Genomic DNA, 14,183 nt, shown 5'->3' with positions numbered 1-14,183 from the left:
GCAGAATATATACTATATCACTTTTATGTTCAATAGTATTAATATTAAATTATAAAGTTAGAGAAACCATGCACGTGGAGAGCAGTTAATGTATAAAAATAAAGTATGTTGGGTGATGGTCACTCTAACAATGTTTAAGTTTTAATTTCTTGCTTTTGAAAATAAATATCACATCCATCATAGAAGTTAAGAAAATGAGTATTTATAACTAGTGGAGGAAGGGTGGTATTTATGACTAGTTTTTTTTTTTAATAGGCAACTCTTGTATTTAAGAAAAGGAGTACTCAAACACAGAGAGTGGGATTATGGAACCACTCATAGAAGTTACAAGGTATTTATAAAAAAAATATGTTTCCAACATAATTTCTTTTGAAATGAATGTTTCAAGGATACGATGTGTGAGTCATTATATTCAACTTTTTAATCTTCATTTGTATGAATTGTCAAGTAAAAGACAACCGTGCAATTTCCACTTCGTAGACCAAACATGAAGCATGCAAAGAATAATGGTAAGGAATGGGATTACTTTCTTTACTTAGTGGACTATTTATATTTCACTTTATTTTGTGTAGTGTAGGATATCTAATGCATTAACTTGAGTCTTGGTTCAATGAATTTTCTATAAATGTGTAGTTAATCTTTTTTTATAATTCAATATTTTAAGAACATGTGCCACAAAACTTATAAACATTGAAAGAAATAAAGTTAAGTAATAATGATATTCATAATCGATTGAAGAATGATGCTACAACACAACTTACTCTCTTTAGTTAGTGGTCTATTTATATTTCACTTTATTTAGAGTAGTGTATGATATTTAATGCATTAACTTGAATCTTAGTTCAAGAAATTTTCTATAATGTGCGACTAATTTTTTTTTATGATTCAATTTTTCAAGAATATTTGCCAAAAAACTTAGAAAAATAATAAAAATGATTAAATAATTTTAACGATTCTATATATATGACTCTTGTAACACAGCAATAGGAAGCCGCTTAGGTGGTTTATTCTTTTTCCATGGAAGAGGAGAAGAACCAAATTCACTTATGGAAGAGGGGGAGAACCAAATTCACTTTTGCCTAAAATGTACAAAGTAGATGAAAAGAAAATTTAGTTGTTGGGAGTAAAATTAGAAATGTCTAGTAACAAGATAAAATGATTCCACTTAAAAAAAGTTTGGTTTTCAGACATGGACTAGTACTAGCTAGCAGAATATATACTATATCACTTTTATGTTCAATAGTATTAATATTAAATTATAAAGTTAGAGAAACCATGCACGTGGAGAGCAGTTAATGTATAAAAATAAAGTATGTTGGGTGATGGTCACTCTAACAATGTTTAAGTTTTAATTTCTTGCTTTTGAAAATAAATATCACATCCATCATAGAAGTTAAGAAAATGAGTATTTATAACTAGTGGAGGAAGGGTGGTATTTATGACTAGTTTTTTTTTTTAATAGGCAACTCTTGTATTTAAGAAAAGGAGTACTCAAACACAGAGAGTGGGATTATGGAACCACTCATAGAAGTTACAAGGTATTTATAAAAAAAATATGTTTCCAACATAATTTCTTTTGAAATGAATGTTTCAAGGATACGATGTGTGAGTCATTATATTCAACTTTTTAATCTTCATTTGTATGAATTGTCAAGTAAAAGACAACCGTGCAATTTCCACTTCGTAGACCAAACATGAAGCATGCAAAGAATAATGGTAAGGAATGGGATTACTTTCTTTACTTAGTGGACTATTTATATTTCACTTTATTTTGTGTAGTGTAGGATATCTAATGCATTAACTTGAGTCTTGGTTCAATGAATTTTCTATAAATGTGTAGTTAATCTTTTTTTATAATTCAATATTTTAAGAACATGTGCCACAAAACTTATAAACATTGAAAGAAATAAAGTTAAGTAATAATGATATTCATAATCGATTGAAGAATGATGCTACAACACAACTTACTCTCTTTAGTTAGTGGTCTATTTATATTTCACTTTATTTAGAGTAGTGTATGATATTTAATGCATTAACTTGAATCTTAGTTCAAGAAATTTTCTATAATGTGCGACTAATTTTTTTTTATGATTCAATTTTTCAAGAATATTTGCCAAAAAACTTAGAAAAATAATAAAAATGATTAAATAATTTTAACGATTCTATATATATGACTCTTGTAACACAGCAATAGGAAGCCGCTTAGGTGGTTTATTCTTTTTCCATGGAAGAGGAGAAGAACCAAATTCACTTATGGAAGAGGGGGAGAACCAAATTCACTTTTGCCTAAAATGTACAAAGTAGATGAAAAGAAAATTTAGTTGTTGGGAGTAAAATTAGAAATGTCTAGTAACAAGATAAAATGATTCCACTTAAAAAAAGTTTGGTTTTCAGACATGGACTAGTACTAGCTAGCAGAATATATACTATATCACTTTTATGTTCAATAGTATTAATATTAAATTATAAAGTTAGAGAAACCATGCACGTGGAGAGCAGTTAATGTATAAAAATAAAGTATGTTGGGTGATGGTCACTCTAACAATGTTTAAGTTTTAATTTCTTGCTTTTGAAAATAAATATCACATCCATCATAGAAGTTAAGAAAATGAGTATTTATAACTAGTGGAGGAAGGGTGGTATTTATGACTAGTTTTTTTTTTTAATAGGCAACTCTTGTATTTAAGAAAAGGAGTACTCAAACACAGAGAGTGGGATTATGGAACCACTCATAGAAGTTACAAGGTATTTATAAAAAAAATATGTTTCCAACATAATTTCTTTTGAAATGAATGTTTCAAGGATACGATGTGTGAGTCATTATATTCAACTTTTTAATCTTCATTTGTATGAATTGTCAAGTAAAAGACAACCGTGCAATTTCCACTTCGTAGACCAAACATGAAGCATGCAAAGAATAATGGTAAGGAATGGGATTACTTTCTTTACTTAGTGGACTATTTATATTTCACTTTATTTTGTGTAGTGTAGGATATCTAATGCATTAACTTGAGTCTTGGTTCAATGAATTTTCTATAAATGTGTAGTTAATCTTTTTTTATAATTCAATATTTTAAGAACATGTGCCACAAAACTTATAAACATTGAAAGAAATAAAGTTAAGTAATAATGATATTCATAATCGATTGAAGAATGATGCTACAACACAACTTACTCTCTTTAGTTAGTGGTCTATTTATATTTCACTTTATTTAGAGTAGTGTATGATATTTAATGCATTAACTTGAATCTTAGTTCAAGAAATTTTCTATAATGTGCGACTAATTTTTTTTTATGATTCAATTTTTCAAGAATATTTGCCAAAAAACTTAGAAAAATAATAAAAATGATTAAATAATTTTAACGATTCTATATATATGACTCTTGTAACACAGCAATAGGAAGCCGCTTAGGTGGTTTATTCTTTTTCCATGGAAGAGGAGAAGAACCAAATTCACTTATGGAAGAGGGGGAGAACCAAATTCACTTTTGCCTAAAATGTACAAAGTAGATGAAAAGAAAATTTAGTTGTTGGGAGTAAAATTAGAAATGTCTAGTAACAAGATAAAATGATTCCACTTAAAAAAAGTTTGGTTTTCAGACATGGACTAGTACTAGCTAGCAGAATATATACTATATCACTTTTATGTTCAATAGTATTAATATTAAATTATAAAGTTAGAGAAACCATGCACGTGGAGAGCAGTTAATGTATAAAAATAAAGTATGTTGGGTGATGGTCACTCTAACAATGTTTAAGTTTTAATTTCTTGCTTTTGAAAATAAATATCACATCCATCATAGAAGTTAAGAAAATGAGTATTTATAACTAGTGGAGGAAGGGTGGTATTTATGACTAGTTTTTTTTTTTAATAGGCAACTCTTGTATTTAAGAAAAGGAGTACTCAAACACAGAGAGTGGGATTATGGAACCACTCATAGAAGTTACAAGGTATTTATAAAAAAAATATGTTTCCAACATAATTTCTTTTGAAATGAATGTTTCAAGGATACGATGTGTGAGTCATTATATTCAACTTTTTAATCTTCATTTGTATGAATTGTCAAGTAAAAGACAACCGTGCAATTTCCACTTCGTAGACCAAACATGAAGCATGCAAAGAATAATGGTAAGGAATGGGATTACTTTCTTTACTTAGTGGACTATTTATATTTCACTTTATTTTGTGTAGTGTAGGATATCTAATGCATTAACTTGAGTCTTGGTTCAATGAATTTTCTATAAATGTGTAGTTAATCTTTTTTTATAATTCAATATTTTAAGAACATGTGCCACAAAACTTATAAACATTGAAAGAAATAAAGTTAAGTAATAATGATATTCATAATCGATTGAAGAATGATGCTACAACACAACTTACTCTCTTTAGTTAGTGGTCTATTTATATTTCACTTTATTTAGAGTAGTGTATGATATTTAATGCATTAACTTGAATCTTAGTTCAAGAAATTTTCTATAATGTGCGACTAATTTTTTTTTATGATTCAATTTTTCAAGAATATTTGCCAAAAAACTTAGAAAAATAATAAAAATGATTAAATAATTTTAACGATTCTATATATATGACTCTTGTAACACAGCAATAGGAAGCCGCTTAGGTGGTTTATTCTTTTTCCATGGAAGAGGAGAAGAACCAAATTCACTTATGGAAGAGGGGGAGAACCAAATTCACTTTTGCCTAAAATGTACAAAGTAGATGAAAAGAAAATTTAGTTGTTGGGAGTAAAATTAGAAATATCTAGTAACAAGATAAAATGATTCCACTTAAAAAAAGTTTGGTTTTCAGACATGGACTAGTACTAGCTAGCAGAATATATACTATATCACTTTTATGTTCAATAGTATTAATATTAAATTATAAAGTTAGAGAAACCATGCACGTGGAGAGCAGTTAATGTATAAAAATAAAGTATGTTGGGTGATGGTCACTCTAACAATGTTTAAGTTTTAATTTCTTGCTTTTGAAAATAAATATCACATCCATCATAGAAGTTAAGAAAATGAGTATTTATAACTAGTGGAGGAAGGGTGGTATTTATGACTAGTTTTTTTTTTTAATAGGCAACTCTTGTATTTAAGAAAAGGAGTACTCAAACACAGAGAGTGGGATTATGGAACCACTCATAGAAGTTACAAGGTATTTATAAAAAAAATATGTTTCCAACATAATTTCTTTTGAAATGAATGTTTCAAGGATACGATGTGTGAGTCATTATATTCAACTTTTTAATCTTCATTTGTATGAATTGTCAAGTAAAAGACAACCGTGCAATTTCCACTTCGTAGACCAAACATGAAGCATGCAAAGAATAATGGTAAGGAATGGGATTACTTTCTTTACTTAGTGGACTATTTATATTTCACTTTATTTTGTGTAGTGTAGGATATCTAATGCATTAACTTGAGTCTTGGTTCAATGAATTTTCTATAAATGTGTAGTTAATCTTTTTTTATAATTCAATATTTTAAGAACATGTGCCACAAAACTTATAAACATTGAAAGAAATAAAGTTAAGTAATAATGATATTCATAATCGATTGAAGAATGATGCTACAACACAACTTACTCTCTTTAGTTAGTGGTCTATTTATATTTCACTTTATTTAGAGTAGTGTATGATATTTAATGCATTAACTTGAATCTTAGTTCAAGAAATTTTCTATAATGTGCGACTAATTTTTTTTTATGATTCAATTTTTCAAGAATATTTGCCAAAAAACTTAGAAAAATAATAAAAATGATTAAATAATTTTAACGATTCTATATATATGACTCTTGTAACACAGCAATAGGAAGCCGCTTAGGTGGTTTATTCTTTTTCCATGGAAGAGGAGAAGAACCAAATTCACTTATGGAAGAGGGGGAGAACCAAATTCACTTTTGCCTAAAATGTACAAAGTAGATGAAAAGAAAATTTAGTTGTTGGGAGTAAAATTAGAAATATCTAGTAACAAGATAAAATGATTCCACTTAAAAAAAGTTTGGTTTTCAGACATGGACTAGTACTAGCTAGCAGAATATATACTATATCACTTTTATGTTCAATAGTATTAATATTAAATTATAAAGTTAGAGAAACCATGCACGTGGAGAGCAGTTAATGTATAAAAATAAAGTATGTTGGGTGATGGTCACTCTAACAATGTTTAAGTTTTAATTTCTTGCTTTTGAAAATAAATATCACATCCATCATAGAAGTTAAGAAAATGAGTATTTATAACTAGTGGAGGAAGGGTGGTATTTATGACTAGTTTTTTTTTTTAATAGGCAACTCTTGTATTTAAGAAAAGGAGTACTCAAACACAGAGAGTGGGATTATGGAACCACTCATAGAAGTTACAAGGTATTTATAAAAAAAATATGTTTCCAACATAATTTCTTTTGAAATGAATGTTTCAAGGATACGATGTGTGAGTCATTATATTCAACTTTTTAATCTTCATTTGTATGAATTGTCAAGTAAAAGACAACCGTGCAATTTCCACTTCGTAGACCAAACATGAAGCATGCAAAGAATAATGGTAAGGAATGGGATTACTTTCTTTACTTAGTGGACTATTTATATTTCACTTTATTTTGTGTAGTGTAGGATATCTAATGCATTAACTTGAGTCTTGGTTCAATGAATTTTCTATAAATGTGTAGTTAATCTTTTTTTATAATTCAATATTTTAAGAACATGTGCCACAAAACTTATAAACATTGAAAGAAATAAAGTTAAGTAATAATGATATTCATAATCGATTGAAGAATGATGCTACAACACAACTTACTCTCTTTAGTTAGTGGTCTATTTATATTTCACTTTATTTAGAGTAGTGTATGATATTTAATGCATTAACTTGAATCTTAGTTCAAGAAATTTTCTATAATGTGCGACTAATTTTTTTTTATGATTCAATTTTTCAAGAATATTTGCCAAAAAACTTAGAAAAATAATAAAAATGATTAAATAATTTTAACGATTCTATATATATGACTCTTGTAACACAGCAATAGGAAGCCGCTTAGGTGGTTTATTCTTTTTCCATGGAAGAGGAGAAGAACCAAATTCACTTATGGAAGAGGGGGAGAACCAAATTCACTTTTGCCTAAAATGTACAAAGTAGATGAAAAGAAAATTTAGTTGTTGGGAGTAAAATTAGAAATATCTAGTAACAAGATAAAATGATTCCACTTAAAAAAAGTTTGGTTTTCAGACATGGACTAGTACTAGCTAGCAGAATATATACTATATCACTTTTATGTTCAATAGTATTAATATTAAATTATAAAGTTAGAGAAACCATGCACGTGGAGAGCAGTTAATGTATAAAAATAAAGTATGTTGGGTGATGGTCACTCTAACAATGTTTAAGTTTTAATTTCTTGCTTTTGAAAATAAATATCACATCCATCATAGAAGTTAAGAAAATGAGTATTTATAACTAGTGGAGGAAGGGTGGTATTTATGACTAGTTTTTTTTTTTAATAGGCAACTCTTGTATTTAAGAAAAGGAGTACTCAAACACAGAGAGTGGGATTATGGAACCACTCATAGAAGTTACAAGGTATTTATAAAAAAAATATGTTTCCAACATAATTTCTTTTGAAATGAATGTTTCAAGGATACGATGTGTGAGTCATTATATTCAACTTTTTAATCTTCATTTGTATGAATTGTCAAGTAAAAGACAACCGTGCAATTTCCACTTCGTAGACCAAACATGAAGCATGCAAAGAATAATGGTAAGGAATGGGATTACTTTCTTTACTTAGTGGACTATTTATATTTCACTTTATTTTGTGTAGTGTAGGATATCTAATGCATTAACTTGAGTCTTGGTTCAATGAATTTTCTATAAATGTGTAGTTAATCTTTTTTTATAATTCAATATTTTAAGAACATGTGCCACAAAACTTATAAACATTGAAAGAAATAAAGTTAAGTAATAATGATATTCATAATCGATTGAAGAATGATGCTACAACACAACTTACTCTCTTTAGTTAGTGGTCTATTTATATTTCACTTTATTTAGAGTAGTGTATGATATTTAATGCATTAACTTGAATCTTAGTTCAAGAAATTTTCTATAATGTGCGACTAATTTTTTTTTATGATTCAATTTTTCAAGAATATTTGCCAAAAAACTTAGAAAAATAATAAAAATGATTAAATAATTTTAACGATTCTATATATATGACTCTTGTAACACAGCAATAGGAAGCCGCTTAGGTGGTTTATTCTTTTTCCATGGAAGAGGAGAAGAACCAAATTCACTTATGGAAGAGGGGGAGAACCAAATTCACTTTTGCCTAAAATGTACAAAGTAGATGAAAAGAAAATTTAGTTGTTGGGAGTAAAATTAGAAATATCTAGTAACAAGATAAAATGATTCCACTTAAAAAAAGTTTGGTTTTCAGACATGGACTAGTACTAGCTAGCAGAATATATACTATATCACTTTTATGTTCAATAGTATTAATATTAAATTATAAAGTTAGAGAAACCATGCACGTGGAGAGCAGTTAATGTATAAAAATAAAGTATGTTGGGTGATGGTCACTCTAACAATGTTTAAGTTTTAATTTCTTGCTTTTGAAAATAAATATCACATCCATCATAGAAGTTAAGAAAATGAGTATTTATAACTAGTGGAGGAAGGGTGGTATTTATGACTAGTTTTTTTTTTTAATAGGCAACTCTTGTATTTAAGAAAAGGAGTACTCAAACACAGAGAGTGGGATTATGGAACCACTCATAGAAGTTACAAGGTATTTATAAAAAAAATATGTTTCCAACATAATTTCTTTTGAAATGAATGTTTCAAGGATACGATGTGTGAGTCATTATATTCAACTTTTTAATCTTCATTTGTATGAATTGTCAAGTAAAAGACAACCGTGCAATTTCCACTTCGTAGACCAAACATGAAGCATGCAAAGAATAATGGTAAGGAATGGGATTACTTTCTTTACTTAGTGGACTATTTATATTTCACTTTATTTTGTGTAGTGTAGGATATCTAATGCATTAACTTGAGTCTTGGTTCAATGAATTTTCTATAAATGTGTAGTTAATCTTTTTTTATAATTCAATATTTTAAGAACATGTGCCACAAAACTTATAAACATTGAAAGAAATAAAGTTAAGTAATAATGATATTCATAATCGATTGAAGAATGATGCTACAACACAACTTACTCTCTTTAGTTAGTGGTCTATTTATATTTCACTTTATTTAGAGTAGTGTATGATATTTAATGCATTAACTTGAATCTTAGTTCAAGAAATTTTCTATAATGTGCGACTAATTTTTTTTTATGATTCAATTTTTCAAGAATATTTGCCAAAAAACTTAGAAAAATAATAAAAATGATTAAATAATTTTAACGATTCTATATATATGACTCTTGTAACACAGCAATAGGAAGCCGCTTAGGTGGTTTATTCTTTTTCCATGGAAGAGGAGAAGAACCAAATTCACTTATGGAAGAGGGGGAGAACCAAATTCACTTTTGCCTAAAATGTACAAAGTAGATGAAAAGAAAATTTAGTTGTTGGGAGTAAAATTAGAAATATCTAGTAACAAGATAAAATGATTCCACTTAAAAAAAGTTTGGTTTTCAGACATGGACTAGTACTAGCTAGCAGAATATATACTATATCACTTTTATGTTCAATAGTATTAATATTAAATTATAAAGTTAGAGAAACCATGCACGTGGAGAGCAGTTAATGTATAAAAATAAAGTATGTTGGGTGATGGTCACTCTAACAATGTTTAAGTTTTAATTTCTTGCTTTTGAAAATAAATATCACATCCATCATAGAAGTTAAGAAAATGAGTATTTATAACTAGTGGAGGAAGGGTGGTATTTATGACTAGTTTTTTTTTTTAATAGGCAACTCTTGTATTTAAGAAAAGGAGTACTCAAACACAGAGAGTGGGATTATGGAACCACTCATAGAAGTTACAAGGTATTTATAAAAAAAATATGTTTCCAACATAATTTCTTTTGAAATGAATGTTTCAAGGATACGATGTGTGAGTCATTATATTCAACTTTTTAATCTTCATTTGTATGAATTGTCAAGTAAAAGACAACCGTGCAATTTCCACTTCGTAGACCAAACATGAAGCATGCAAAGAATAATGGTAAGGAATGGGATTACTTTCTTTACTTAGTGGACTATTTATATTTCACTTTATTTTGTGTAGTGTAGGATATCTAATGCATTAACTTGAGTCTTGGTTCAATGAATTTTCTATAAATGTGTAGTTAATCTTTTTTTATAATTCAATATTTTAAGAACATGTGCCACAAAACTTATAAACATTGAAAGAAATAAAGTTAAGTAATAATGATATTCATAATCGATTGAAGAATGATGCTACAACACAACTTACTCTCTTTAGTTAGTGGTCTATTTATATTTCACTTTATTTAGAGTAGTGTATGATATTTAATGCATTAACTTGAATCTTAGTTCAAGAAATTTTCTATAATGTGCGACTAATTTTTTTTTATGATTCAATTTTTCAAGAATATTTGCCAAAAAACTTAGAAAAATAATAAAAATGATTAAATAATTTTAACGATTCTATATATATGACTCTTGTAACACAGCAATAGGAAGCCGCTTAGGTGGTTTATTCTTTTTCCATGGAAGAGGAGAAGAACCAAATTCACTTATGGAAGAGGGGGAGAACCAAATTCACTTTTGCCTAAAATGTACAAAGTAGATGAAAAGAAAATTTAGTTGTTGGGAGTAAAATTAGAAATATCTAGTAACAAGATAAAATGATTCCACTTAAAAAAAGTTTAGTTTTCAGACATGGACTAGTACTAGCTAGCAGAATATATACTATATCACTTTTATGTTCAATAGTATTAATATTAAATTATAAAGTTAGAGAAACCATGCACGTGGAGAGCAGTTAATGTATAAAAATAAAGTATGTTGGGTGATGGTCACTCTAACAATGTTTAAGTTTTAATTTCTTGCTTTTGAAAATAAATATCACATCCATCATAGAAGTTAAGAAAATGAGTATTTATAACTAGTGGAGGAAGGGTGGTATTTATGACTAGTTTTTTTTTTTTAATAGGCAACTCTTGTATTTAAGAAAAGGAGTACTCAAACACAGAGAGTGGGATTATGGAACCACTCATAGAAGTTACAAGGTATTTATAAAAAAAATATGTTTCCAACATAATTTCTTTTGAAATGAATGTTTCAAGGATACGATGTGTGAGTCATTATATTCAACTTTTTAATCTTCATTTGTATGAATTGTCAAGTAAAAGACAACCGTGCAATTTCCACTTCGTAGACCAAACATGAAGCATGCAAAGAATAATGGTAAGGAATGGGATTACTTTCTTTACTTAGTGGACTATTTATATTTCACTTTATTTTGTGTAGTGTAGGATATCTAATGCATTAACTTGAGTCTTGGTTCAATGAATTTTCTATAAATGTGTAGTTAATCTTTTTTTATAATTCAATATTTTAAGAACATGTGCCACAAAACTTATAAACATTGAAAGAAATAAAGTTAAGTAATAATGATATTCATAATCGATTGAAGAATGATGCTACAACACAACTTACTCTCTTTAGTTAGTGGTCTATTTATATTTCACTTTATTTAGAGTAGTGTATGATATTTAATGCATTAACTTGAATCTTAGTTCAAGAAATTTTCTATAATGTGCGACTAATTTTTTTTTATGATTCAATTTTTCAAGAATATTTGCCAAAAAACTTAGAAAAATAATAAAAATGATTAAATAATTTTAACGATTCTATATATATGACTCTTGTAACACAGCAATAGGAAGCCGCTTAGGTGGTTTATTCTTTTTCCATGGAAGAGGAGAAGAACCAAATTCACTTATGGAAGAGGGGGAGAACCAAATTCACTTTTGCCTAAAATGTACAAAGTAGATGAAAAGAAAATTTAGTTGTTGGGAGTAAAATTAGAAATATCTAGTAACAAGATAAAATGATTCCACTTAAAAAAAGTTTAGTTTTCAGACATGGACTAGTACTAGCTAGCAGAATATATACTATATCACTTTTATGTTCAATAGTATTAATATTAAATTATAAAGTTAGAGAAACCATGCACGTGGAGAGCAGTTAATGTATAAAAATAAAGTATGTTGGGTGATGGTCACTCTAACAATGTTTAAGTTTTAATTTCTTGCTTTTGAAAATAAATAATATAATGTTAAAAGACCCGGACAAAAATGGGATATGACAATAAGCAAATAAGCAGGTAACTAAATAACTACGTTAGAGATGAAGGATGATGTTGAGGTTATTCTTCATTTTTCTGTTTTTATGCATTTTTTAAATTCTATTGTTATAATCTGTAACACCTGACGGGTGAACGTTTATGATTTGTTTTATTATGAGTTATTGTTGCGAGAGTTCGTTGTAATAACTTTTGACGTTTTTGAATTGTTTTGATGCTGAAGGCATTTTTCCATGACTGAGTTTAAAAATTTTAAAAGGAGATTTATTAATAGACTTAAATCGTTGTTGAGTTGTTTTATTGATTAATTCCACTGCGATAAACCTAAGTAAAGGCAAACATGTGATGGCAGGTGTTTTGAATTATATGTTTGATTTAAAAATGTTACCGTGCAAGTTTGTGATGAGAGGTGTGGCACCCTCAATGTGAATAGTTATTTATATTCAGATTATTTCGTATTATTACATGTTACGGTTTTCGGATCTTTCAGAAGACACATATGTAATGGTTTCTTCATAATCTCTAGGAATAACTCTACCATTGTATTAAGTTATTGTAAGATTTTCCATTTATCCTAAATGTATTTCCTTAAACAAAAGATGTGTTGCAGTTGTCTTTCATATAGGCGTGCAATCAAACCAACTCAAAAATAATTTAGAAATTGGTTTGATAATTAAATAGTTGAATTAGATTTATGAATCAAATGAGTTGAATATGAGTTAAAAATTAATTCGTAAACTAAATGAGCTGAACTTATACTGTAAATAGTTCGACTCTTTAGGTTCATGAGTCAACTCAATTATAAAATAGATAAATTATATTATTTTTAAGAGTAGATTTAAAGATTTGCTCTAAATCTTAGTCCTATATTTTCTTTCAATCTAACCGTTATAATTGATAATTTATATTTTCAAGTGAACAAAATATTTCTATTAATAATTATATAAATAAAAATAAAATCAACTTCCTATAAATTCCAATCTTATTTTATTTTTATATTTTTTATTTAAAGAAAAATATAAATTCAAAATGTTAAATACATAAAAAGAATAGACTTAAAAAAATGAATTTTATGTCCGGAAAACAAACGAGTTGTACCGAATTATTCGTAAATTTCTAACAAGTCGAGTTCGAGCTTGAAAAAAATTTATGACAAACTTGAACCGATATTTAAACTGAACTAATTCTTAACGAGTATAACTGAGTGGAAGCGAGTTCGACTCAACTCGACTCATTTTAGATAATAATTTAAATACTATTATTATATTGTAGGTTGCAAAATGGGTCAATCCACCCTATTTAGTCCACCCTTACATTAATTTGTCTTAAATATAACAGGGCGAGTGAGCCAACTAGAAGTATAGGACTGAAAGCGTCATCTCAATCCCATCCCGTTTAATTTTTGCTTAAAATTTTTAAGCATAGAAGTTCGGAAAAACAATATAAAAAATGTAAAAATACAAATAAAGTTAGTCGAAGAAAACTAATATATGCATAATGAGACCAACAATAATACGTATGATGATTTATGATTTAATTATGAGAAAAGATATCTTAACACTAGAGACTTACACTTATATCTAATATATTATTCACATTGAACAGTATTATTATTATTTTAAAATTTTAATATAGTTTTCTATTTTCTTTAAATTATTTTGATTAGTAAAACATTAAATTTGGTTAATAAAATTTTAAGTTTAGTTAATATATATTCTGATATAAAATAGTTAATATGGATATAGTTAATCCAGTATATAACTTAGTTAATAAATTTTCAAATATTAAAATAATATTAAATAGTAAAATAAATTTGGTTAATAGAGTATAAAAATTGGTTAATACATTTATAATTTAGTGTCAGAATATGGTTAATATTATGTTTATTGATTAATAAAGTATTCAAAAT

The sequence above is a fragment of the Vicia villosa genome, unplaced genomic scaffold (genome assembly GCF_029867415.1).
Source record: "Vicia villosa cultivar HV-30 ecotype Madison, WI unplaced genomic scaffold, Vvil1.0 ctg.005894F_1_1, whole genome shotgun sequence".
NCBI classification, from domain to species: domain Eukaryota; kingdom Viridiplantae; phylum Streptophyta; class Magnoliopsida; order Fabales; family Fabaceae; genus Vicia; species Vicia villosa.
The sequence above is the reverse complement of the archived record's forward strand: the minus strand, read 5'-3'. Positions refer to the sequence as shown.